The sequence below is a fragment of the Felis catus genome, chromosome C1 (assembly GCF_018350175.1).
Source record: "Felis catus isolate Fca126 chromosome C1, F.catus_Fca126_mat1.0, whole genome shotgun sequence".
Taxonomy (NCBI): Eukaryota; Metazoa; Chordata; class Mammalia; order Carnivora; family Felidae; genus Felis; species Felis catus.
In genome coordinates this window covers 74,824,187-74,848,040 of record NC_058375.1, presented here as the reverse complement: position 1 = coordinate 74,848,040, position 23,854 = coordinate 74,824,187, and the positions used below count along the sequence as shown (strand labels likewise).

The 23,854-nt window shown below is 37.5% G+C and overlaps 2 long non-coding RNA genes across 4 annotated transcripts in view; one reads left to right on the top strand and one right to left on the bottom strand.

Moving 5' to 3' along the window:
* The window catches only part of LOC109502441, a 117,927-nt gene that overhangs the window by 71,572 nt on the left and 22,501 nt on the right, over nt 1-23,854 (top strand). The window lies entirely within an intron of this gene.
* Nucleotides 16,291-23,854, bottom strand: part of LOC123379681 — a 28,355-nt gene continuing 20,791 nt past the window's right edge. Inside the window, exon 3 of the long non-coding RNA XR_006584474.1 lies at nt 16,291-16,531. This is a non-coding gene — a long non-coding RNA (uncharacterized LOC123379681). The remainder of the gene's footprint in view (nt 16,532-23,854) is intronic.

Below are 23,854 nucleotides of genomic sequence, written 5' to 3'. Positions count from 1 at the left end.
AGGACTGAGATTTAAACAAAAGTGTGATCCTGAAACCCATGCTCATTGTACTCTATCCTAGTCATAACTATATCAAAATATCTGTGGGAGTTAGGTAGGCACAGGTTTGACTCCAACCTTCAAACTTACTAACTTATACCTGTTTAACTGGATAGATTTCTCTGTATATTGACACTGAATGAAGAATAGTTTTAATATTATGTGTATCTTCCCAGAGGGAACTCCAAAAATATTCTGCTAGCATATGCCAGAATTAGAAAGTTGAAGAAAATTAGATATTAGAATAATTCCCAATAGTCTCAGCAACAACTTAAAGACAAAACATGTCTTATAAAGTTCTACCTTCTATGGTGACTCTGTCTAGAGTTGGGTCTTGGTTGCAGAAAAAGCCTCTAGTTTTTGCCACGTAGAGTTGTAATGTGTTATGTGAGTGATATGTAGACATACCAGTAACCTCTCTTAGAGAATCTTTTTCTCATGAATGGCTGTGGACTCACAATGAGGCCATCGTTGATGAGTATATATAGGAACCGCACTTTACTAAGGTTATGGAATGGTGGTATAAGTCAAACATGATACAAACTGTGGAGAAATTGAACTGAGGTTACAACACTACATTGGGAGCACTACATGATCTCTGCCTGGGCTTGGCTAACATTTGCTCACTTCCTGATTTCATATTTAATCAGAGAAATCCTTGAGGGGAATGGTCCTAGCCAGGGGCCCCATTTGGTGGAACTCTACTCTGTGAAGTCTAAGAAAGTCTTCAAAAATATTACCATTTCTGCAGTTCTGGATACTTCAATTATCTGGTTGAAATCTTCACTCAGTCAGAATGTGGGCTGTTTGGGGCTCCTTTTTTTGGTTTGTTTGGGATTTTAATCAGTTTGTGTAAAAACATATGGGCCATCATGGCTTAGTTCTGAGATGTCTTAGAGGGACTGGTGAGGAATATATTCTTTGCTGTTTTCATGTTGGTCTTCAGTTTCATTGTCTGCAAATTGAGGGATTTAGACTACATAAATGGTTCTTAACTTTTGGGGGCCAACTCCTCCTTTTAGAAGCTGATGGAATCTATGGGCACTCTTCTCAAAAAAAAAAAAAATATACATAGCTGCAATTTTGAGAGGTTGACACACTACCTGAAGGACTTCCAGAAACCCAAGAACCCCTGGTTGGAAAATCTATGGACTAAATGATCTTTTGGGTTCCTTCTAGTTCAAACATTGTATTATTCATATCTTCTATGATGATTTGGATGATTGATGTGATGGTAGTAAAAATGGGATATGAACTCTTTATGTAGGTCTAACTTTTATAGCTTTAAATGGCAAAATGTCATCTGATTATTTCATTTTTTTCCCCCAACAGTCTTCCTGAACCATGTCTGCTCTTCCGAATCACCTGGGGAGCTTTTAAAAATTCCACTGCCTGGCCACACCCCAAATCACTTAAATCAGAGTCTCTGGGGTGGATTCCAGACATCAGTTTATTAAAGCTCCTCAGTTGGTTTCATTGTACATCCAGGTTGAGAGTCAGTGCTCTGGCAGGATTAAAACATTTTCAGAAGTTCCCTATCACAGGAATATGAACCACCAGCTGAAGATGAAAGGGCATTCTATTCTTTCTCTGCTTTCAAATATCTGCTATTGAATATTGTATTTCTAGCTCAAAATAAGGATTTGAAAACTCTTGTGTGTAGTTATGCCTCCCAATGTGTTACGATCTTGTCTAAGCTGGGCAAGTATTAACAAATACTGAATGGCCTTCCTGGTACTGTATGTAGATGTGGGAAGGGCTATATCAGGACATGCTCTGCTCTGCCACAGGCACACATCAGTAGAGATTTGTTTTCAACGTAAGAACAATTACCATTGTCATATTGCAAACTGTGTGCAAATTGTTTTATTATAAACTCACTGTTGGTCCCTATTTAACTGGGAAATCATTTGTTCTAAATTTATCTATTCTCTCTGCATGGCATTGACATTTGCTGGCAATGCCAGACTTGCTTCACTTATAAGAAAAAGATTCCATGGAGAACAGGCAATGCTGATTAATAATCTCTAGAGGATCTTTGGAACTGGCATTTTAACTCTTCCTGCTCTCTTGCTAATTTTGACTTCGATTGAACTCAGAAACACAAACAATGGTTTTCATGAAATGGAGCTGTAAAAGCTTTCTTCATCAGACCAGCTCTCCAAAGAATGCTCACTGCCAAAGCTTAAAGATGAGAAATGAGATGTGTAATGAAAAGTTGTTTGTTTTCAAGTGTTTTACAAGTCAATTTGGGTTACTTCATCTGCCAATTTTTTATCTCTGTACTAGGCAACCATTACATGTTTTCAGCTTGAAAACAAATTGTCCATCTTTGCTTTCCATGGCATCTGTAGTATGTTCAAACCATTCTGCAATTTAATGCAGACAAAGACTTTCTAAAGTCACATGGTCTGTTCGAGTAATAGGAGTCCATTAAGAATGAACAGAGACATCCTGTATTATAGTGATTTCTCCCTTTGTGGGTTTTGCAATTTTCCTACCAAGCTTTGGTGTTTGAAGGTGACATTTTGAAAATTGTATTTAACTACCTGAAAACCTGTGACATGGAATTGCCAGCAGCCATTTGGTATCCTGGAAGGGTCTTATTTAGTCATGACTATCTGTTTATCACTCTTTTTAGGATAAAGATAAGCTTCTTCATGAGGATCTCTTGATTTACAGACATCCTTTTTGTTATTTCCTTAGAAGTGCTATTCAAATCTAGAGCTAAGGGAAGTCAGATATGAATCTTCAGAGTCATTAAGTGGCACAATCTGAGTGCAAATTTCATGGCACCAGTGAGGGCTCCAGATCTTGATAGTGACTGTTCTTAATTCAAATATTGCCACTGAAGAAAGAGCACCCATTAATAATTACTATTCTAAACACATGGAAGTACCAGGAAAACCTTTGCTTTAGCCATGGTGTGTTTGAATACAAACAACAATGGCATACATATGTATCTGTAATTATTTTCTTTTTTTTTTTTTAATTTTTTTTTTCAACGTTAATTTATTTTTGGGACAGAGAGAGACAGAGCATGAACAGGGGAGGGGCAGAGAGAGAGGGAGACACAGAATCGGAAACAGGCTCCAGGCTCTGAGCCATCAGCCCAGAGCCTGACGTGGGGCTCGAACTCCCGGACCGCGAGATCGTGACCTGGCTGAAGTCGGACGCTTAACCGACTGCGCCACCCAGGCGCCCCTGTAATTATTTTCTACATATGTTTCATTTGACAACTAGCTAAAATTTATGTTGCCTACTCTTGATAAAAACTAAAAGAAATAAACAATTAAAATGAAAGGCAAGCTGATTTAACACTGACTTGCCAAAAGGCTCACTTTTAAGTTGGTATTGTTCACCAGAAAACAAAACACTGTCTATTATTTGGGCTTTGGTTATATAACACAGCACATAGTAGGCTGCCAGTAATAAACATGGACAGAATAAAATGAATGAATGAAAGTATCTGTAATGTATATTTGAACATAAGAACCAAATTTTGAATAGAAGATCATATGTGCTTTTTTTTTCTTTAAAAATCTATAAAATTTATATCAAACCTCACAATTTTTATTACAAGTTTTTATGATTAAATTATTGCCCCATCTACTCAGGCTGCTTTTAATATTGCCTTTGTTCATGTAACCATAGCAACATCTTTGGTATCTATACTTCAGGTCCTGATCTCTCATTCCACAATGGGTCACTTTGCTCTGCATCATTCATAACAGAAATCATCTGAGGACACAGGCAGTCTTGGAATGGGATTATATTTTTCATGTCCTTTTTGTTATGGGCTGAGTTGTGTTCCCACCAAATCTATATGTACAAATCCTGTTTTGGAGACAGGGGTTGTTAAAGAGGTATTAAAATGAAGTCATTAGGGTGGGCCCTAATCCAATATGACTAGTATCCTTATAAGAAGAGGACATTCAGACAGAGATATGCGCAGATGAAAGCCATGTTGGAGACACAGGTTGAAGATGGCCATCTCCAAGCTAAGGAGACAGGCCTCAGAAGAAACCAACTCTGCAACATCTTGATCTCAGACTTCCAGCCTCTAGGTCTGTGGGAAAATACATTTCTGTCGTTTAAGGCACCAAATCTGTGTTTATAGTAACCTTAGCAAACTAATACATTTTCTAAATTTTTACTCTTCCTTTCCAAATATCACTAGCCCTTGAAAGTTTGAAATATATTCTAAGCTTCACATTTATGCAAATTTTCAAGTTTGTTTGCTTTTCTTGCATCTTCTAGACCATTAATAAATCTGACCCTATGATTTTTTTCCCAGACTACCTCCTTCTCTGATATTAACAGTTGCATATTTCCTAGTTTTTATAACATATCAAATAGGAGATCTTTTAGGAAGTTCCTGTAAATCAGAAAGGATTTGTTTATCATAGTTTTAGTTAAGCCATCTGAAGAGGAAAATTTTAAATCTATGACATGTAGCTGTATAATTTAAAATGGAACTTGGGGAGGGGCCCTTGAGTGGCTCAGTTGGTTAAGCATCTGACTGTTGATTTCAGTTCAGGTAATGATCTGTTTTGTGGGATCGAGCCTGCGTTGTGCTCTGCACTGATAGCTCAGAGGCTGCTTGAGATTCTCTCTCTCCCTCTCTCTCTGCCCCTCTTCTGCTCCTGCTCTCTCTCCTTCTCAAAATAAATAAATACATTTTAAAATAAATAAAATGGAACTTGTGGAGAGAACACTAATAGATTAGATTCATTTAGACTGTGCACATGCATAGGTTGCACATTATTATTTTTCTGTCTTACAGGCTTGCCCATTCTAGCATTCCATGGCAATGAAGAAATACAAAGATACTGAAACAGATGACTAAAACTTTGTATTTGGCATGGGATCTGGTGTCTGCTAAGATTCAAGTTTGGGGTGGGGGGAATCAAGGTCAATGTGGTAGAGTAGGCAGCATCCAAAGGCTATGAAGAGCTAAGGAGGCCAGGGGAGGCCTTTGTTTTCCAGATCTCTCCTCAACCCACAAGCCAGGGTTAGAAAGGCTGTTGGTGGAGAATTTATGTTTTGGGTCAGGAAAACTTTCAATCATTAAAAATTTCTTTAAAAATCCAGAATATGCTCAGAGGAGCTGAGCAGTATTTGGCCCCATGGTGGTAATGTGATGAAAGTGACTTTATTTGGGGTTATCATTAGTCTGACAAATTGGAAAAACAAATGAAACAGTCCTTGCCTTTGGATGATGTTAGGGGCTACTTGAGGTCATTTCCTAATTAGGGATTAAAAGCAGTAGGTCTCTGGGGATTTGGATGTTAAGCCTGGACTTAATGTGCCACGGAGTTTAAAGGGCAAGTATGATGATGGGCATATCATGCTCTGTGCACTGAGTAATTTCAAAAGGCTTCATGTGAGGGCAGTGTGCAAACAGCCTGTACAATCATGCTTAATGAGAAATCATATTTTCATGTATAATCATGAAATGGTTACTTAGATAGTCTTGGAAGTCTGAAATTTGTCATGTTCATGTAGAAAGCAGACACATGTACAGATATATTCCTTGTCATTCCATTAACCATAAATCTCTGTTAATAGGCACTTCTGATATATTGATAATGAAAGCATGACTGATGTTTCTAATGATGACCCTGAGGCATGACAAAATTCTTAAATGCTTTTTGAATCTTCAAAGAGAATAAATTATATTTCTCATGGCCCAAATTTATTTTTATCATATTCGAGTTCCCCGGAAAGTAGTCATTTGTATATGGCATGGTATACATATTCAACATGGTAAATGCAAAAGTAGGGGTAGGGGCTTTGGAATCGAACAATTTGATTTATATCATGCCTCTTCATTTGCTAGCCCGGTGAGTTCACAAGAGTTCTGTAACATCACTCACCCTCGGTCTTTGCATCTGAAAAATGGGCCTAACGATACCTACCTTGCAGGACATCATGAGAACTATGATATGGAATACAATGGAGTGTAGTTGCCACATATAGGTGTTTGAAAATGTTTAATTCCTGTCTCCCTTGACCAACACATTAATCAAAACACCTCGTTTACTGACCACATCAGATGAAGAATTTGCTATACATCTAAACAGATTAGAGGCATGGATGAAAGATCATAATAAGAATAGTAGGAGAGTGTGTCCTTTGTAGGTGGGGCTGCCTTTTACCTAGCCTTGTTTTCAGGGTGCTGGCTGCTGTGGCTTTAATTTGCAGGCTTATTTTCTTTAGGATAATGAATTTTTATTTAAATTTGGTGAATTTCCTTTGAGCTCCTTTTAAGTCATTTGAACACAGGAAACACTTTTTCATGCTTTTAGAGTTTTTCTGATTGACTTTGTTCTCCAAAAAGGGCTGATTTTAATATTCTAAGTGATAAAAAGTGCCTTTGACACGATTGAAGCAATTTAATTAGTAAATCCAGAAATTATAAAGGATTGGAAATCACACCCTCCATGCTTTTAATAAAACAGGGTAGTGAAACTTCTGATAGGTGCATACCATGTGTTGAAAGAATTCTGGTATCACACACATTGAAAGAAATGAAAAAATTGAGTGAACTTTCTGAGAGACCTACTAAGGGAATTACATGACCATGCAATTATGTGATCAATATACCTCATGGATCAAAACTTCTGTGGCTTCATAATTTACACAGAGTACACGTTAAGCATTTAAGAATGCAAAATAATTAAAACCACACTTTGAAATTCAACATATTAAATAGAAAAAAGGGGCTAGCATAATTGTGAGGCAGTCTAATATTTGAATTAGCTGACCTCAAAGTATCTTCATCCTGGAGAAAGTAATATTCAAAGGATCATTTAATGTTATAGTTAATAGGACTTTTAGTGTCAGGCTGTCCATCTCATGATGATAGTGTATAAATTATTTCTAGTTAGTTTACTATGAGTACTTTCATAGTATGTCATCACTAAACAGGGAACATGGCTATAACTGCTAGGCATAAACATAATAACATGTTCAACTGTAAAACTATCTACAGTATATAAATACTGATGCTGTACTCAAAAGCGCCATCATTTTTTATTGCTCTGGTAATGGAGTGTTCCAGAGAGGCATGTATATGGATGATTAGTGATTGGTGGATTTTGTTCCGGTATTTTCAAATATTAAAGAGCAACCTTGATCACTAGCAGTTAGAGGAATCAAAGAGTAGCTGATTCCTCTTAAGAAAACAAATTATACGGTCAAACTCTGATAATATTTCACTCTAAATCATAGGTAATGATAAGGAATATCAACAAGCACACTTCAAATATTGTAGGTAAAAACACAGACTAGTACTAATAATACTAATAATATTAGGGCATTAGGAATTATAATGTAATTATTACTCATAATGGTAGTTTATAAAAAATGGGGATAATTGGGTAATTGGATCTTTTTCAATGTTTTTTTTTATTCTTAATTTATTCTTTTTTTAAATATAATGTATTGCCAAATTAGCTAACATACAGTGTGTTAAGTGTGCTCTTGGTTTTTGGGGTAGATTCCCGTGATTCATCACTTACATACAACACCCAGTGCTTATCCCAACAAATACTCTCCTCAATGCCCATCACCCATTTCCTCCTCTCCCCCACCCCCCCATCCACCCTCAGTTTGTTCTCTGTATTTAAGAGTCTATTATGGTCTGCCTCCCTCCCTCTCTCTTTGTACCTATTTTTTCCCCCTTCTCTTCCCCCATGGTCTTGTGTTAAGTTTCTCAAGATCCACGTATGAATGAAAACATATGATATCTGTCCTTCTATGACTGACTTATTTCACTCAGCATAGTACCTTTCAGTTCTATCCATGTTGCTGCAAATGGCATGATTTCATTCTTTCTCATTGCCAAATAGTATTCCATTGTATATATTTTAATGATTTTTTAATTCAAGATGATAGTGTACTATAATTGATAATAAAGTTTTTGAAATGTAAGATTAATCAATGGTTAGGTAAGTTTAAGAGACACTTGGCAATTTGGAGAGCTAAAAAGTTCAACCAGAGGAAATTAAACATGTGTGTGGGTTGAGAATCAGAAGAAAATTGTACTAATGAGCCTAAGACACATTGACTTTTGACCCAATTCTTGTTCACAATGATGTTTCCAAGTTTTTGATTTTACACTGAACCAATTTTGCAAAATGTAAGTATTTGGGGATGGAGAGCCTTTCAGAGAAAGGTTCACTACAACTTAGTGAGATCAAGTCGATTTTTGTGGCATGTCCTGTATATAAACTTTTTTGTCTCTGTTATATGCTGATAAAAGCTGGTAGATGATTTGCTCATTTGAAGGGTGATTTTTGATGTCATCTGAGCAGAAAATTCCTTTGGATGTTAATTTTTGCTCAGAGATGCCACATTCTCTGTCCACTTTTTTTTTAACATATATGGAAATTGTGACCCCATATAGATTATTACTACTATTAGAAGGTAGCTTTTGACCTACTACCAATGTTTCAAGCTTTGGTAACTTTGTGGTAATTGTTAAAAATCTCAGCTGTAGTCAAGAGATATAGGCCAACTACTTTGAAGATTCTTGGTAGAGAATGAAGTTTTCTAATCTTGGCAAAATCAAGATGTATCATTTCCCCAAATTTCAAAGAGTACACTGAGTTTTGGGCACTGTTGAGAATAATGTAGAGGTCTTTCACACATGTGAGTGTAAGGTCACTGTAGAAACTGCCTCTAAATAACTGCACAATTTTTTGGTCCCTCACCTTGAGAATAAAAAATTACAATCTATTCATATCACTATTGGCATCTTTGCTGTAGGAACTAAATCCTCTTTAACATGTAGCTATACTTCCATTAATAAAGAATTTGGATGGGACATATGGTTTGCCTAGAGCTGGTTGTTTCATTACTTTTCTTTCTTTCTTTCTTTTTTTTTTTTTTCAATGAGCCCTAAAGCCCTAATTTGCTTCAGCTGCTGTAAATTGGTTTCTAGTAATTTTCACATCTTCTTCATCTTGCATTGACATCCATAAATATAAGGGCACATATTAAATCCTTGGTTGTATTTGTGGGAACTTACACATGATCTGCTAGGACTATAGTTTGTGTTAAGGGTATCTCTAGGCATATTTCTCCCGGTATTATGCAACAGAAATCAAGAAGGTCCAAGTAGCAGTAAACATTGTCCATTTGGGAAGAGATCAGTTTCGGAGAAATAATCAGACTCTATTTTATGCACTATAATGCAATTATGAAACATATGATGTCCCATGAAATGTCTTTATTATTTTCTAGAGTCCTGAGGGCACTGAAATGACATGAAGGTAAAGAGAAGGGAGTAACTTCTTTGTACTAGGGTGCAGAGTTGACTGTCAGTAAACCTGTGAATTAAGGTAGTATTTAATTTTGGCATCCTCTTACTTCTTCTTTTAGTGCCCCATTTCTCTTTCAAAGTGTTCTCTTCTTTGCTTACAGCTACAATCAATTAAGTTCCACCAGGATTAGCTGAAAATGGTTTGTATTGGAGGACTTTTTTTGCAATTTGGTGAAAGTGTTTTCATGACAAAAAACTTCAAAGTAGAAAAAAGAATGAATTTCTAATGGCGGATTTTCAAACTTCATACCTGACACTTCGCTAGAAAGGGAGATACCTGTCAGATTAGATCACTTTGATTACTACCTACTCCAAATGGGCCCTGCTTGGGCAAAGCTACCCACAGGGAACCCAGCATATGCTTTGGAATGGGCATGACCACAGAGGGGACTGAAGAGTTTGTTTTTTCTGTGCTGATTATGGCAGGTTTTAGGCAGGGTGATTATGTAATTTATCATGCAATTAATGGAAGCCTGGCTGTCTTGGCCCACCTGGAGATGGCTTTGGGGTCTATTTTAGACCCAGACTCTCTGTGAGTCTGCCGAGGTTGGTTGGGCCTGCGTGACAGCTTGCCTTCTCCCTGCCTGTTTATACTTGCCATCTCACTTCTACAGGTATTGGTACCATGGGGAACTCTGTAGTCAACATCCTGCATGCTAAACTCTATCTCAGAATGTGCTTCTGGGACAACTAAACTACTGTGGACAAGAAACTGATTTGCCCCACCGGAAATCCTGGAGTTTTTCTGATGGTGGTGGTGGTGGCTGACAAAGGGGACACTTAGCAGTGGGGCAAAGGAGGCACTCAGGGCAGACTTGGAGCAGCTCTGGAAGAGCCCTCAGGAGAAAGAGAAGTGGGGATGATATGTAGCCCATTCAGAAAATGTACATGCCCTGGAACCACACTACCTTGGTTAAAAAACTGAGTTGGGTGACTCAGTCAATTAAGCTCAACTTTAGCTCAGTTCAGTATCTCACAGTTCGTGAGATTGAGCCCTGCATCAGGCTCTCTGCTATCAGGGCAGAGTCTACTTCTGATTCTCTGTCCCCCACTGTCTCTGTCCCTCCCTTGCTCTCTCTCTCAAAAAATAAATAAACATTAAAAACAAAACAAAACAAAACAAAAACTGGCTCTGTGACTTACTAGTCTGGTTAATGGGCAAGTTTCTTAACCTCTCAGTGTCTCAATTTCCTTATTAGCACGATGGATAATAATGACGATGATATGAGACTTATATGACAATATAAAAGGCTTATAGAGGTTCTTCATACATAGTAAGTGATAAGGAAAAGTCTGCCAATAATTAGGCCGTTATTTTTCTATAAGTGTTCACACTGGGAAGAGTTCCACAGGAGAGCAATTTCTAGGAGGTAGCTGAGACTCTTGAGCTTTTTTCCTTGCTTTTCCAAATCACTTACAAATGTTACCATTGTTATTTAAATCAGTAAACTTTTATAACACCTTTTGAGGATGGGGGTTGATAACTTTGATATTTTCCTAAAATGCTACCTCTTAGTTATTGATGGTGTTTTTATGTTGAGTTAACCAGTAACCTGTGCTAGAAAAAGGAAAATCAATAAATGAAAATAGTGTATTTTACTCCTGATTCACTTAGGCTCATTTCAAAGGATTCCAGAGACTTGTGAATGTACATTGTTTTCTTTCTTTAAGCTGAAATCCATATTTTAATCAGACTTCCTTAGTTTATAGCCTGTGTCTTTTTTGTGTTCTAGGATCCCATCCAGGATATCATATTACATTTAGTCATTATGTCTCCTTAGGCTCTTCTTGGCTGTGACAGTTTCTCAGACTTATCTTGTTTTGGATGACTTTGAGTTTGGAGTACTCAAGCCTTTTGTAGACCAGCCGTCAATTGAGATTTGTCTCATGTTTGTCTTATAAATCGATTGGGGTTACAGGTTTTGGGAGAGAAGATTATCAAGGTAAAGTACCATTCTCAACACATCATCTCTCAGAGCATCATCTCAAAGATGTATACTATCCATATGACTCATCACTATTGATATTGACCTTGATCACCTAGCTGAGGGAGTGTTTGTCAGCTTTTTCCACTGTCATGTTATTCTTTTTTTGCCCACTTTCCAAACTGTACTCTTTGGAAGGAAGTTACTATGTATACCCCACAACTTAAGATGTGCAGAGTTAGGCTTCATCTCCTTGTGGACAGGATATCTACACAATTTGTTTGGGAAGTTTCTGCATAGGAGATTTGTCTCTTCTCTCTCATTTATTTAATCATTTATTTATATCAATACAGACCCATGGATATCTGTTTTACATTTTGGATTATAATCTAGTGTTACGTCATTTATTTTGTTGCCCAAATTCATTTTCTTTTTTGATTTTAAGACAAAGATATTTAAGTGGAACCAAGATGATTTGTTTTCTGTGTGACTTATGGGTCTCAAAGAACTTAGATAAAGATAGAGAAGGAAGTAATGCATATTGGTGAGTTTTTGTTTTTGTTTTTGTTTTTTTTTAGAGAGAGCATGTGAGCAGCAGGGGAGAGCAAAGGGAGAGAGAGAGGGAACCTTAAGCAGGCTCCATGTTCAGTGCAGAGCCCAACACAGGGCTAGATCGCTAGACCCTGGGATCATGACCTGAGCCAAAATCAAGAGTTGGATGTTCAACCAACCAAGCCACCCAGGCTCCCTAGACAACCAGCATTTTTAAATAAAGAAGATAGCTTCCTTTAATTGATAATATTTCTTACTGAATTAGGAACTATTTGTATTTTCTCTGTATAGCTCCAAGGTTTGGCCTGTTTGATTTGAATTGTATTTGAAAGTAGCTTTCTTGGTGTGCAGACATTTTTATTGTTTGGAAGAATTAAGTAGCTTAGGCTTTAGTAAATATTAGGGTAATAATTATGAAGTAGTATGATTGAGTCAGTTATCACCCAGGGGTGACTTAAAGTTAAATGTTAAGAGGGATGCTTATGAATTTGATTATGCTTAGTACAATTAACTGGTTTCAGCAGCTACTTTAGAAAGTGTATTATGAACACGTAATTCTAGTCACAGTAGTGCTACAGTTCTGACACAGTCCATGTGCTTGAACATTTGTGTATTGATAATGCAGAAGATATGCATATTTATAAGTGACCCAGGTGGACTCATTGCCACTTTATCAATATCGGTTTTCACACATGCACAAGATTTGTGGAACACCCTGCAATGCTGGTTTTTAATAAAATGTTTTGCACATGGCAGACATATATTCAAGGATATTTAAGATGAAAAGATATATTCATGAGCATTTAAAATTAAACATGAATGTCTGTTTCTATGAGGAGATAAAGCAAAGCTCAGTTCTGGTGGTTTAGATAAACACAGCTCACTAGCATTATTTGGAAATTATCCATAACTCTGAGTGGATGAACCTCTTTTGGTTTTATAGATATTGAAGTAGTTACAAGATTTCAGTGCCCCCAAACATTAATGGTAATGACAATAACATTTACTTTTGTTTTTGAGTGTCTTAAGATGTGTTAGGGACTCCTGAGGGCATTTGCAAATGAAATCCCCAATGATAATTCTGCAAAATTGGCATTATTGCTATTTTCATCTCACATCTGAAGACAGTTGTCACTCAGAGAAAAACGCCGCGGCTTTATTTATTTTCTTTAAACACACCAAACTGGTTTCAACTGAGGACCACTGTGCTGTTCTCTTTGCTTTGAATAATCTGCTCCCTCCCAGCCTTTACATGCCTGGCCCTCCGTGTCATTCAGGTCTCACCTGGGGCATCGTCTGCCCTTTGAGGTCTTCACTAACCACCTAAACATATTTCCCACTCCAGCCTCCCTCCACTCACTCTCTGTGGACTTAAGGTTATTTGAAATTATTTTCTTCCTTTATTTGGTTATTTTCTTCTCTCCACTAGAGGGAATTTAACCTAGAGAAGTTAGCCTTCACAAAATAGGGACTTTGGTCTCATTGCCACCACCGTATCTGCAGCCCAGGGTAGCTGTATGATACATATTTGTTGGCTGAATTAACAGATAAATCCTGTAGACCTAGTGAAGGATGAAGCTGGATTTGAATCCAAATCTGTTTGGCTTCAGGGTCTATCCACTTCCCACTCTAGCACGTTGTTTTCCAGCTGGGCCTAGTGTTTAATATCTGAATAAATAGCAAATATCCAGGCTTGATGCAAGATATTTGATTAAAAACACATTTAAGTTTTGGCAAATAATTGATTCTACTAAAAATAAAAGCGGATTGCTTCAAAGATTCCATAATATTGTGCTTCTCTTTGCCAGTGAATAAGTGACCCCAGTTAACAGTCAACTGTCATGCTAATGCTAAATATTTGTTATATTTTTATAGACTTACCAGATATTTCACTGACTTGGAGCACTTCAAAAAGTGATTCTTTGTTAGGCTAATTTGAATTGTTGTAGATATATAATAGTAGGAAAAACAAGTACTTTGTTTTTAAAGAAATCTTTCACAGTCCAGAGTTTTCCCAAATTTGCATTATCTTTCCCAACGCTTAGATGGAATTATTGAGGCTTCACTGACTTTCTAAACTTTTTCTCACCAACAGATGTGTACAGTTGTCTCTTTTTTGGGGGTACGTAAGCCATCATGATTTCAGGAAACAAGGCCATGGTTGAGACATTTGAAGGAAAACAAAGTGTTGAAGAGCAGCTGACTGCATAACTAAGAAATCAATCATTGCCCAGGCTGCTTTATTGGCATAATTGGCAATGATTTATAGAATGATGGCAGGAGTCCAAATGGGCATGTGTATCCTTAATACCATTATAGCACTCTGGCATGGATCTTATTCAACACGACGTAACTGGACTGGGGACGAAGTTTTAGAGACACCTATTTAAATTAGCTAATAACCAAGAAGAAGATATTGCCCATGAGTTTATTTTGTCTAATAGTGTGAAAATTTGTGAGATATTTTAATGGAATCCTGACCCTGAACTGTGCTTAAAGCAAATCAGTCAGAAAATATCTCTTGAATGCTTGTGTTATATCTAGTGTTTTGCATATATCTAGTGTGATATTGCTTTATTAATCAACATTGCCACATGAAAAAAAGTTATGTCCAGGAAATAATTATGGCTGTTGAGCGCCGAGGACACGGGAAGGGATTTAGAGGCAGTGAGTGTGCAATTGGCCAACTGATAGATTTGGTTCATTTAAAAGGAGTAATGGAAGGTTTATCTACTGTGCTGCATCTTGTAACTTACTTGTTAAATTTATTCAGGAAAGATGGCTTTAGTGATTTTTCTGGAAACTAACTAGTGGGTTGTGAGAGATAATTAACAAAACTTCCTGTTTCTTCTCTTGGAACAGATGGATATTTTTGAAATGCAGCAGAACACTGAGCTCAGTTTGAGGGCATGCATAGTTGAGTTGCTTCTATTTGTATAATGAGGTGCTACTTGCCTGTATTCCAGAGGTCTACAGCCTTTTATCTGCAGAGTCATACAACTGGTTTCCACGGAACTAAGCAGCTAAATGTAGCAGCCAACATTGGCTTCAGAACCTGACTTTTAAGGACACTGCCCCAAAGCAGCTTTTTTTCCCCCTGTTGTTTTTTTCTACCTGATAAAACACATCTCGTCTACCTTATTATCCTAGCTATATGGGTGCCAGCATTTGAAAATGGCCTAGCTCTCTGGATGGAACTTATTGAAAGGGCATATATGAGGCAAACGTTCATTGCTAAAGTGTCAAGGTGTGGAATCTAGAATCAGTAAAATTGTTAAAATACGAGGTGGGGGGAGAGAGAGAGAGAGAAAGGACAGGCTGTGCACAAAAATTTCCCTGTTGATTCAATATTCAGGTGAAAACTGCTCCCTGTGATAAGTCAAGGTTTTGGCAAATGTGGATGATGATAGCAGAAAGCAGGGGATTTTAATGGAGTTTTCATGCTTCTGATAGATTTCTTACACCCAATGTAGGCGCACATTTGGTTAATAACTCTTAAAGTACATTGCATGTTTATATATTTGTCCTTCCTGAGAGGAGAATTTGCCACGAAGCTAATAAAGCTTGGCCCTTTATTTGTGAGGATCCCTTCCAACTTCTTACAAGGAGGAAAGCTAGGAATCTGTATATAATTTTGTATTCTATTTTCTTAAAGAGTCCCTTTCCCCTCCCAAATGAATGAAGTTCACGTCCAAACAAACTGAATCAGCTCCTGTTTGTAAGAAGGAGGTAGAAAGAGTTTCTGGTTTTTAGAAGATCGTGATGTCTCAGTAGTTTCCCTGGGAGAAGGAATGCGGGTCAACTTAACCCACTGTCTTTAACTTAACTTGTTCATTAAATAAGAAGCCCAGAGGAAAGGATGGAGAGATGTACAGCCATGGGATTACCATGAAATTTGATGGCTATTCCATTTCACTGTCATTGAACAGTAGAGAAAAATATCATGGGGGCTTATGAAAACTGCTTTGGGTCGTAACTTTGGACTACGAGCTCCTTGAGGGCAAGTTGAAATGAATGTTCCATTTGTATTTGGAGGAGTGGTGTCCAGCATCAATATTTAAAACAAGCCATTGTGGCTCGTTTAGGTAGCCTAGGTCCTTAATTAACTAAAAGAGAAGTAGAGTTTAAATTGCTTCAAGCCAAGTGATATATTTCCCGACTTGTGCACTGTAATAAAGAGGAGGAATACACATTTTGGGTAAAACGCACACAGAGTCCATTTTCTTGTTCAGAAAACTTGGATAGCATATTTATTATTTAAAGTCCAAGTCCTTACTATGATATAAGCTGTAACATAACTTTTCAGTTTTTTTTTAATTTTATTTATTTGAGAGAGAGAGCAAGCACATGAGCAGGGTAAGGGCAGAGACAGAGGGAGAGAGTGAATCCCAAGCAGTCTTGATGCTGTCAGCACAGAGCCCAATGCCAGGGCTCCATCCCACGAACAGTGAGATCGTGACCCGAGCTGAAATCAAGAGTCAGACACTTACCCTACTGAGCCTCAGAGGTGCCCCTGTAACTTTTCAGTTTTATCTTCTGCCACCCAGCACTCCTGCTACCCAGGTTCCCTTCTTACCAGGATACACAGCAGTTCCAAATATTCTGCTCTGTTTTCACACTGATTCCTGAGGCTGAATGCTATTACCTCCTACCGGCCAAGTACAGTATCTTGCACGCAGTGAACCTGTAATGGAAGTTTGTGACATTATTATTTCACCTATGAAAAAAAAATCAGAACTTGCTCAAAGCGAGTATGAAAGATTTGCTTCTATACTGAGCATAGTTTTTTTTTAATGCTTGTTTCAGAAGGAAGTCCACATTCTTAGATATGGAATACTGGAAATAGTTTTGAATCTAGTCTTTGCTTCCTTCTCCAGTTCCATTTCTTACCATCTTTGCTTGTTGCTCATGACTGCTTCTGCCTCCTGGCCTTCACACGCATTGTTCTGAACACCTGGAATGTTCCTTTTATCCCATCTATCTCAACTTGCTTCCCTTTGCTAATTTGTGCTGGTCCTTTGAGGATCACTCAGTTCAGGAGTCACCTCCTCAGGAAGCTATCTATCACCTAGATTCCCCCTCCGCCTCCATGGGGTTCACTGTTCCATTTATATGCTTTAATGGCATCTTATGGTTACTCTACAATAGCAATGGTGACTTTTTTTTTTTTAATTTACTGTTTACTTAATTGTATTTCTTCATTAAACACAATAGTTCCTGAAGGGCATGATGTCTTACTTACTGTGGTATCCCTGGACAAAATGTGGTGTTCAGCTCTAATATTTATTGAATAAATATATTTCAGTTATCTATAAACAACTAGTTATGAGAGTTATAGAGAAATATGTTTTGCCTACATATCCTTGAGTTCATCAGAAGAAGCTTGCTAAAGTGGAGAAGTGTTACTATAGAGCACTTATGCTGCCAAAAGTATAAGTTAGATGTCAAGAAAATTCTCATACAAAGTGTAGGCACACATCCCTTCTATGTCTCCTGAGGAAGAAAAAAGCTGTCTCCTGCTGTTGCAACTCTTATAGTAATACGTTAATATCGCAGTGGGTAACATGTCTTAAAAGAATCAGAAATTGGTCCAAGGACACAGGGAAAATTGCTACTGAAAATCATTTAAGTTTTTGTACAGAGAAGCTTTTATGATATCACCTAAATGAAAAAAAAATGTTTTTAAAGCTATATATCAAGAGCTGCATTCTACATGAAAATGAAAAATAACAACAGAAGAAGAAGAATAGCACTCTGTTCAGTTTTTTTTCAAAGAAAAGAAAACCTGGGTGTATTTTGCCCTTTGTATCCTGTTTTATAGTGATAAAATACTTGAATACTTAAACTTGTGCTTTGGTGTTACTTACGTTGTACAACATATTCTTATATTTAAAAATAGTACTGCTGAGAGTATGGTGCAGCAGTTTAATTTCAACTGTGTTACCCAAGGTAAACTTCAAGTTTTCTAGCAAGATGGCAGACTGAACACACAGGTCTGAAAATAAAATATAGTAAACACAAAAGAATAAACCAAAAGAAAAGGAGGGATGCCATCTGTAGATGAGTTATTTCAACAAATTGCTAAAAGATGAAAGGAGAATAGAAGGCTGTTGATGGCTTTTTTTTTCTTTTCCTTTTTTCTTTTTGAGAGAGAGAGGAGCAGAGAGAGAGGGAGAGAGGGAGAGAGAGAATCTTAAGCAGGCGCCATGCCCAGTGCAGAGCCCGACACAGGGCTCAATCCCACAACTCTGGCAATATGACCTGAGCAGAAATCAGGAGTTGGCTTAACTGGTTGAGCCATCCAGGTACCCCTTTTTCTTTTTTTAATTGAGAAAATACCAACCCAGGACATTTAAGCAGGGACTGTGACAATGGAAAGAACTGACTTGCCAGGAAAAACTCTAAAGGAACTTCAGTTCAGAGTTAGCAAATACAGTGCATCTGTCTAGTTATTTAACCTTAACTAATGGGTGTTTTTGAAAGACAGAACAGAGGGAAGGAAATTAACCAAACATTAGAAGAAAAATATCCAGAGCTGAATATTTGGTCTTGAAGAATCCCACCCAGGGGCACCTGGGTGGCTCAGTGGCTAAGCGTCTGGCCCTTGATCTCAGCTCAGGTCATGATCTCGTGGTTCTTGAGTTTTAGCCCCACCTCAGGCTCTATGCTGACAGCGTGGAGACTGATTGGAATTTTCTCTTTCTCTCTCTGCCCTAAAAAAAAAAAAAGAAAAGAAAAATCCCACCCAATGTTGAGATGATTGCAAAAAGAACTACCTGTCTAAACATAGCATCATGACACTTCAGATATCAGAAATAACCAGTATGTCTGAGAAGCTTCCAGAAAGAAAATATAGGTCAAAAACAAAGGAAGAGGGATAAGGCTGACAGGTGGCAATCCCAAATGTATGGGGTCTTGAAGACAATAGAGCAATACAAAGCCTGCAATGTTCTGAGAAAAAAAATTAGAACCAATCAAAGTATGAAGAGAAAACAGACTTCTTCAAACATCTAGGGGCCTGGAACATTTACTTCCAGGCACTCTTCTTGCTTAGAAAATTATGGTGTACTCTAGAAAAATGAGAGTAAATATCCATGAAAGAGAAAATGGTCATAAAAGAAACTGTGGCATTAAACCAAGAGTCTAAGGAAAAGACATTGCAGCATGACAGTTTGGCTGGAAGCTTCTGAATTGCCCTGGAAGCATGACTCAAGTAGAAGAGACACATTTTAAAGATTAGAATGGGTTAAGAGCTGATGTCATGAATGACCAGGTGAAGGAGGCACATCTCTTCTCTTTTAAGAAAACAGAAAAGAGAATTAGAAAAGGGGAAACCAACCAACCAACAAACAAAAACCAGGAAAGTCACAACCCAAATAGGAAGCACACTAAAATGTAGCATGATTCTATCTCTGTAGAAATAGAAGAATGTAATGCATTTGACTTGCGTGTTATGAATGTTTTCCCTTGAGTTGCCTGGGATAATACTGGATCCTGTATCATATGGGGTTTGGTTACAAGTAATAGATAAATATCAGAGGTTTAAGGAAGATAGATTTATTTCTCTCTTGCATGGAAGAAGGAACTTTAGGGCTGATACAATAGTCTCAAGATTATTGAGAAACCCATGATCTTTCCATCTTGTTGCTCTGTCAAACTCCACCTATGGGTTCCATGTAATGGTGATCGCGAGAAAATCTCACATAATAAACTATTAAAAGGGGATGTTTCTGGAATTAGAGCTAAGATGCAGAGTGTCAGAGCAGCAGTTGTTTCTTATTATAAACTGTTCATTATATTTTTATTTTTTTTTACCATGTACAAGTATTATTTTGATTAAAAGTAATACAGAGGATGAAAGATTAGTAAAGGGAAAGGCTCATTTTATATTCCTTTAGTTCTAATGCTACCTTCTCAAAGAAATCATGCTGATTGCTTTTATGAAATGCCACAAACACTCTAGTTACTACCAAGAAACTCTCTAGTTCATTATCTTGTTTTTATTTTTTTTCATTAGCAGTTATCCATATCTGCAATCTTGAAATTTTATTTATGTGTAAATTGACATCTCCTTTAGAATTTAAGTTCTATAAGGAAAGGGAAATTTTACAAATTGCTCATTTCTGGGACACTTGGGTGGCTAAGTTCGTTGAGCATCCAACTTAGGCTCAGGTCATGATCTTGCAGTTCGTGAGTTTGAACCCCACATTGGGCTTGCTGCTGTCAGCCTGTCTACTCAGAGTCCACTTCAGATCCTCTGTCCCCCTCTCTCTGCCTGTCCCCCACTTGTACTCTCAAAAAATTTCTCATTTCTGTGTCTCCAAAGCCCATAATAGTGGTTTGAATATAGTAGGCATTTAATACGTATTCATTGAATAAATAAACTCCCAAACAAATATTTAGACGTTAGTAGATTCAGAAGGAGATAAATAAGAAGCCTGGAAAGGAATTTTATCAGTAAGGAACCTATAGTTAACATTGGTATCAAAAAAATATTGTAAGAAATGGCTTAGATCCAAGTTTCACAAGATATTGTTTTGGTTGTTGAGATATTTTTGCAAAATGGTCTCCATGACTGAAACAAGTTTGGAATGCTATATACAACATGCTATATATACCCTGGAAGATTTATAATATATGTTGGCATATAAAAAATTCTGATAGGAATTACCATAAATAAATAAATTTGCTTAACCCAGCATTGACATGAAACTCTTTTATGTCATAATCATTTTATTAACATGTAGAGCTAGACCTCTATGGAACATATTTTCAGAAATGCTGCTAAATGTGTTACTTAAAGATCATGTAAGGCATCCTTTATCTAAGTTTTGAGGAATTCAAAGAAATATGAACAGTACAGATTCAAATGTGGTGGGACAGTGATCGTGGGGTTCTTGTCACTACATGTGAAAAAAATATGAAGTTTTGAATTTGTCCTCATATTTCTGTCTCCGGACCAAGGGTTGTGCTTGGAGAGAAGAATTTTGGGATGGAACTGCATGGCTGGGTGTAGAAAATGGCTCGTCTTTTTCACATATCCAGACTGCATGCGGTCAGCTACTGACTATACTCAGAAGAGAAGCTCAGGGTAGTGCAATGCACAATTTTATCCTTTCATTGTTAAACCCACAACTTGGAGCACACCTAGTACAGTTGAGGCTTTATAAAGACAGGAGAAATTCAAAAGCAATCAGAAATATTTAACCATTGCAGTATGCTTCGTACTCCCCAGAAACACTTACAAAGGTCTCCCAAGCCTATGTTTATTCCCAAAGATTTTCAAATGAAGTTAATGTGCTTTTAAATTATATGTCTCTTTGATTTTAACTTTCTTAGCATATGGTGGGGGTTTTTGGTGACAATTCAAATAGGTGGTTACCTTGTAAACTCTGCCACAGCCTTATTATTATTATGTTATGCTGATCGTAATTCCCAATCGTTTTGGTCATGTTTTTGTGGATATCTATTTTATGGATCATAATTATAGTACTAAGTACTTATTAAGTACTGCTTAAGGATTCTTCTCATTACTTCTAACTTCTGGGGTAAATTGAGATTAGTTTGTCCACTTCACAGTTTAGAAAACAAAAATCTTCAACCGTTCCAGTGAAATTTGGTCCATTAAAAAATCCACAACAGCTTTATCCAGTTATATCACATGTCTTCTTAAAGACTGTCCTATTTAAATGTTATTGACTAATTTGCATAGCAGCTAAAAGACAGCCCAGATCAACAGCGTTTCTTAGTTGTTTGCTGAAGAACTGAAGTGGTTGACTCACTTAACAGTTAGTGATACTACTTTCCTGTGATTTTACATAAAAACATTATGTACATGGAAAAACCATTTGAATCTTTAGTTAGGGCTCATTCTAGACTGGCCTTGAATCAAATCCCTGACTTGGGTTTTGCAACGAAATTTTTCACTCTGAACAATGCACATATATACAGCCATTTGAAATTCCCATTTTTTTTTGTTGGACAAAACTGGTTGATTCTCAGCAACTTATTATGTCCAACCTAATAGAGGCAGAGTCCAAGAACCCTCTCAGTCCTATCTGTCCCTAGGGCAAACTAGTTTCACATGTCAGCCAGGTCTAGCTGATATCCATTCAGGGAGCATATTTAACAGTTTCATAAGAAAGGAGTGGTAGGACTTCTGGTGTAAAGTGGTAGGTAATTTTCTGAGTTTAGCAAAAAAACAAGAAAACAATGTATTCATTTGGTGGATGAGTGAAAATGGAAGCCTAATGGTGTGACCAACTATCAGATCTTTGAATTGACAAATACCGCTTTTGACTGTTGTGCTGAAAAAACCCAGGTCAAACACCTTAGAGTACTTTAAAGAAAAACTTTCCAAGGCCTATCTTGTCTTTCTTTAGGCTAAAAAATATTTTAAAATCTGATTTGATTGATGAGTTACATTCTGCTTGAATGTCTTGAGTGTGGCAGAAATACTGCTGTGCAAATTCCTCCAAATTCACCGGGGTTGCTGATACGTCTGCACATGGGCTTGACACCAGGTTACATGAAATATGAATGTCCTGTCATGTTATCTTAGCTAACCTCAAGTAGAAAAGCATCTGAAGCATCAATATTTTTGGTCAGCCTTTCCTAAGTTTTGGTCACAGAAGTGAATGTTTCACGGTCCCTCCATAAATTATTCCATACATATCATGTGAATTATTACATAAAATATTACACGTTGCAAGACTCCATGAAGCCTTGCAGCTCCACAGAACAAATCTGGTGTGTGAAGAGTGGAGAACAATGTCCCTTATTGCTGAACAAGAGAATGGCACGATAAGATCTCAACGGGAGCAGTGAGAATAAGAGACTGAGCCAGAGAGAGATTTGAGCAAGTACGTCAGCGTGGCCCATTGTATTTTACAAACATGGAAACAACAATATCTTCCCACCCAGACTTCTTCTATAATCATGCCATGCCCCCATCGAGAGGTGGAGTGCACATTCCTCTTCGCTAGTTCCCCACCCCTAACCTTTGAAACTAGGTGAGTCTCTATGACTTTTTGGACTAATAGAGTTTGGTGAAAGTGACTATGTGACTTCTTAGGACAGGATAGAAAAACGCCGTGCCCTGCCCCCATAGGAATCTCGCTCTTGGAATCCAGACATCATGGTGTGAGGAAATCCAAGAAACCCATAGAGAGGTCCACAAAGGAGAAGAACTGAAGATCATTGCCAGTGGTCCCAGTGTAGCTCCAGCCAATAGCCGGCACCAACTTGCCAGCATGCGAGTGGAGCATTGTGCAAATGGATCACCTGGGGTGAGCTGTTACAGCTGATGCCACACTGAGCCACAAAGAACCATCTTCACTGAAGTCCTGGTCAAATTAGAGATTCGGGAGCAAAATAATGAATTATCATTGCTTAAAACACTATGTTTTAGAGTGATTTGCTACATAGCAGTAGATAACCAAAACAGCTAATTTTATTCAGCCTTAATTGAGGCACAGACAGTGTAAAAGGAGCAAACTGTGCATCTTCCTCAGTATATTTCCCCCTTTGCTTTCTTTCACTGGTCTAAATCATCCCAGTTCTCTTTGCCTTTCCTTATATCACCTACTTATTTTTCATTGTTTTGATTACTCTTCCCTAAATCCCCTCTCAGGTTTTAAGACCCCGAGCTAGACACATTATGTTAATAAAGGCTTGATTAAAGCTGAGAGTAATTAGAGGATTAAGTGTAATTCCTACATTCTATTATCTTATTTATAGAACTTGATGGCAGGCTCTAAATTTCAACAGCAAGTGCTGAATTTAGGACTTAACCTGACACCAAGTTCTTCCAACCTCAACAGGCTTTAACATTTTCTGTTTAAATTAAATATTGCCAGCACCCAAAAAATTATATAAGACATGACAACAAACACTCACCTAGTCTGTCTTGTATCAACTTTTAACCTTCTATAGATTAAAAAGATAATAATGAATTGTAGATACCATTGACTAGACCTCTGTGATACTGTTCCCTCCCCCAGAAAAA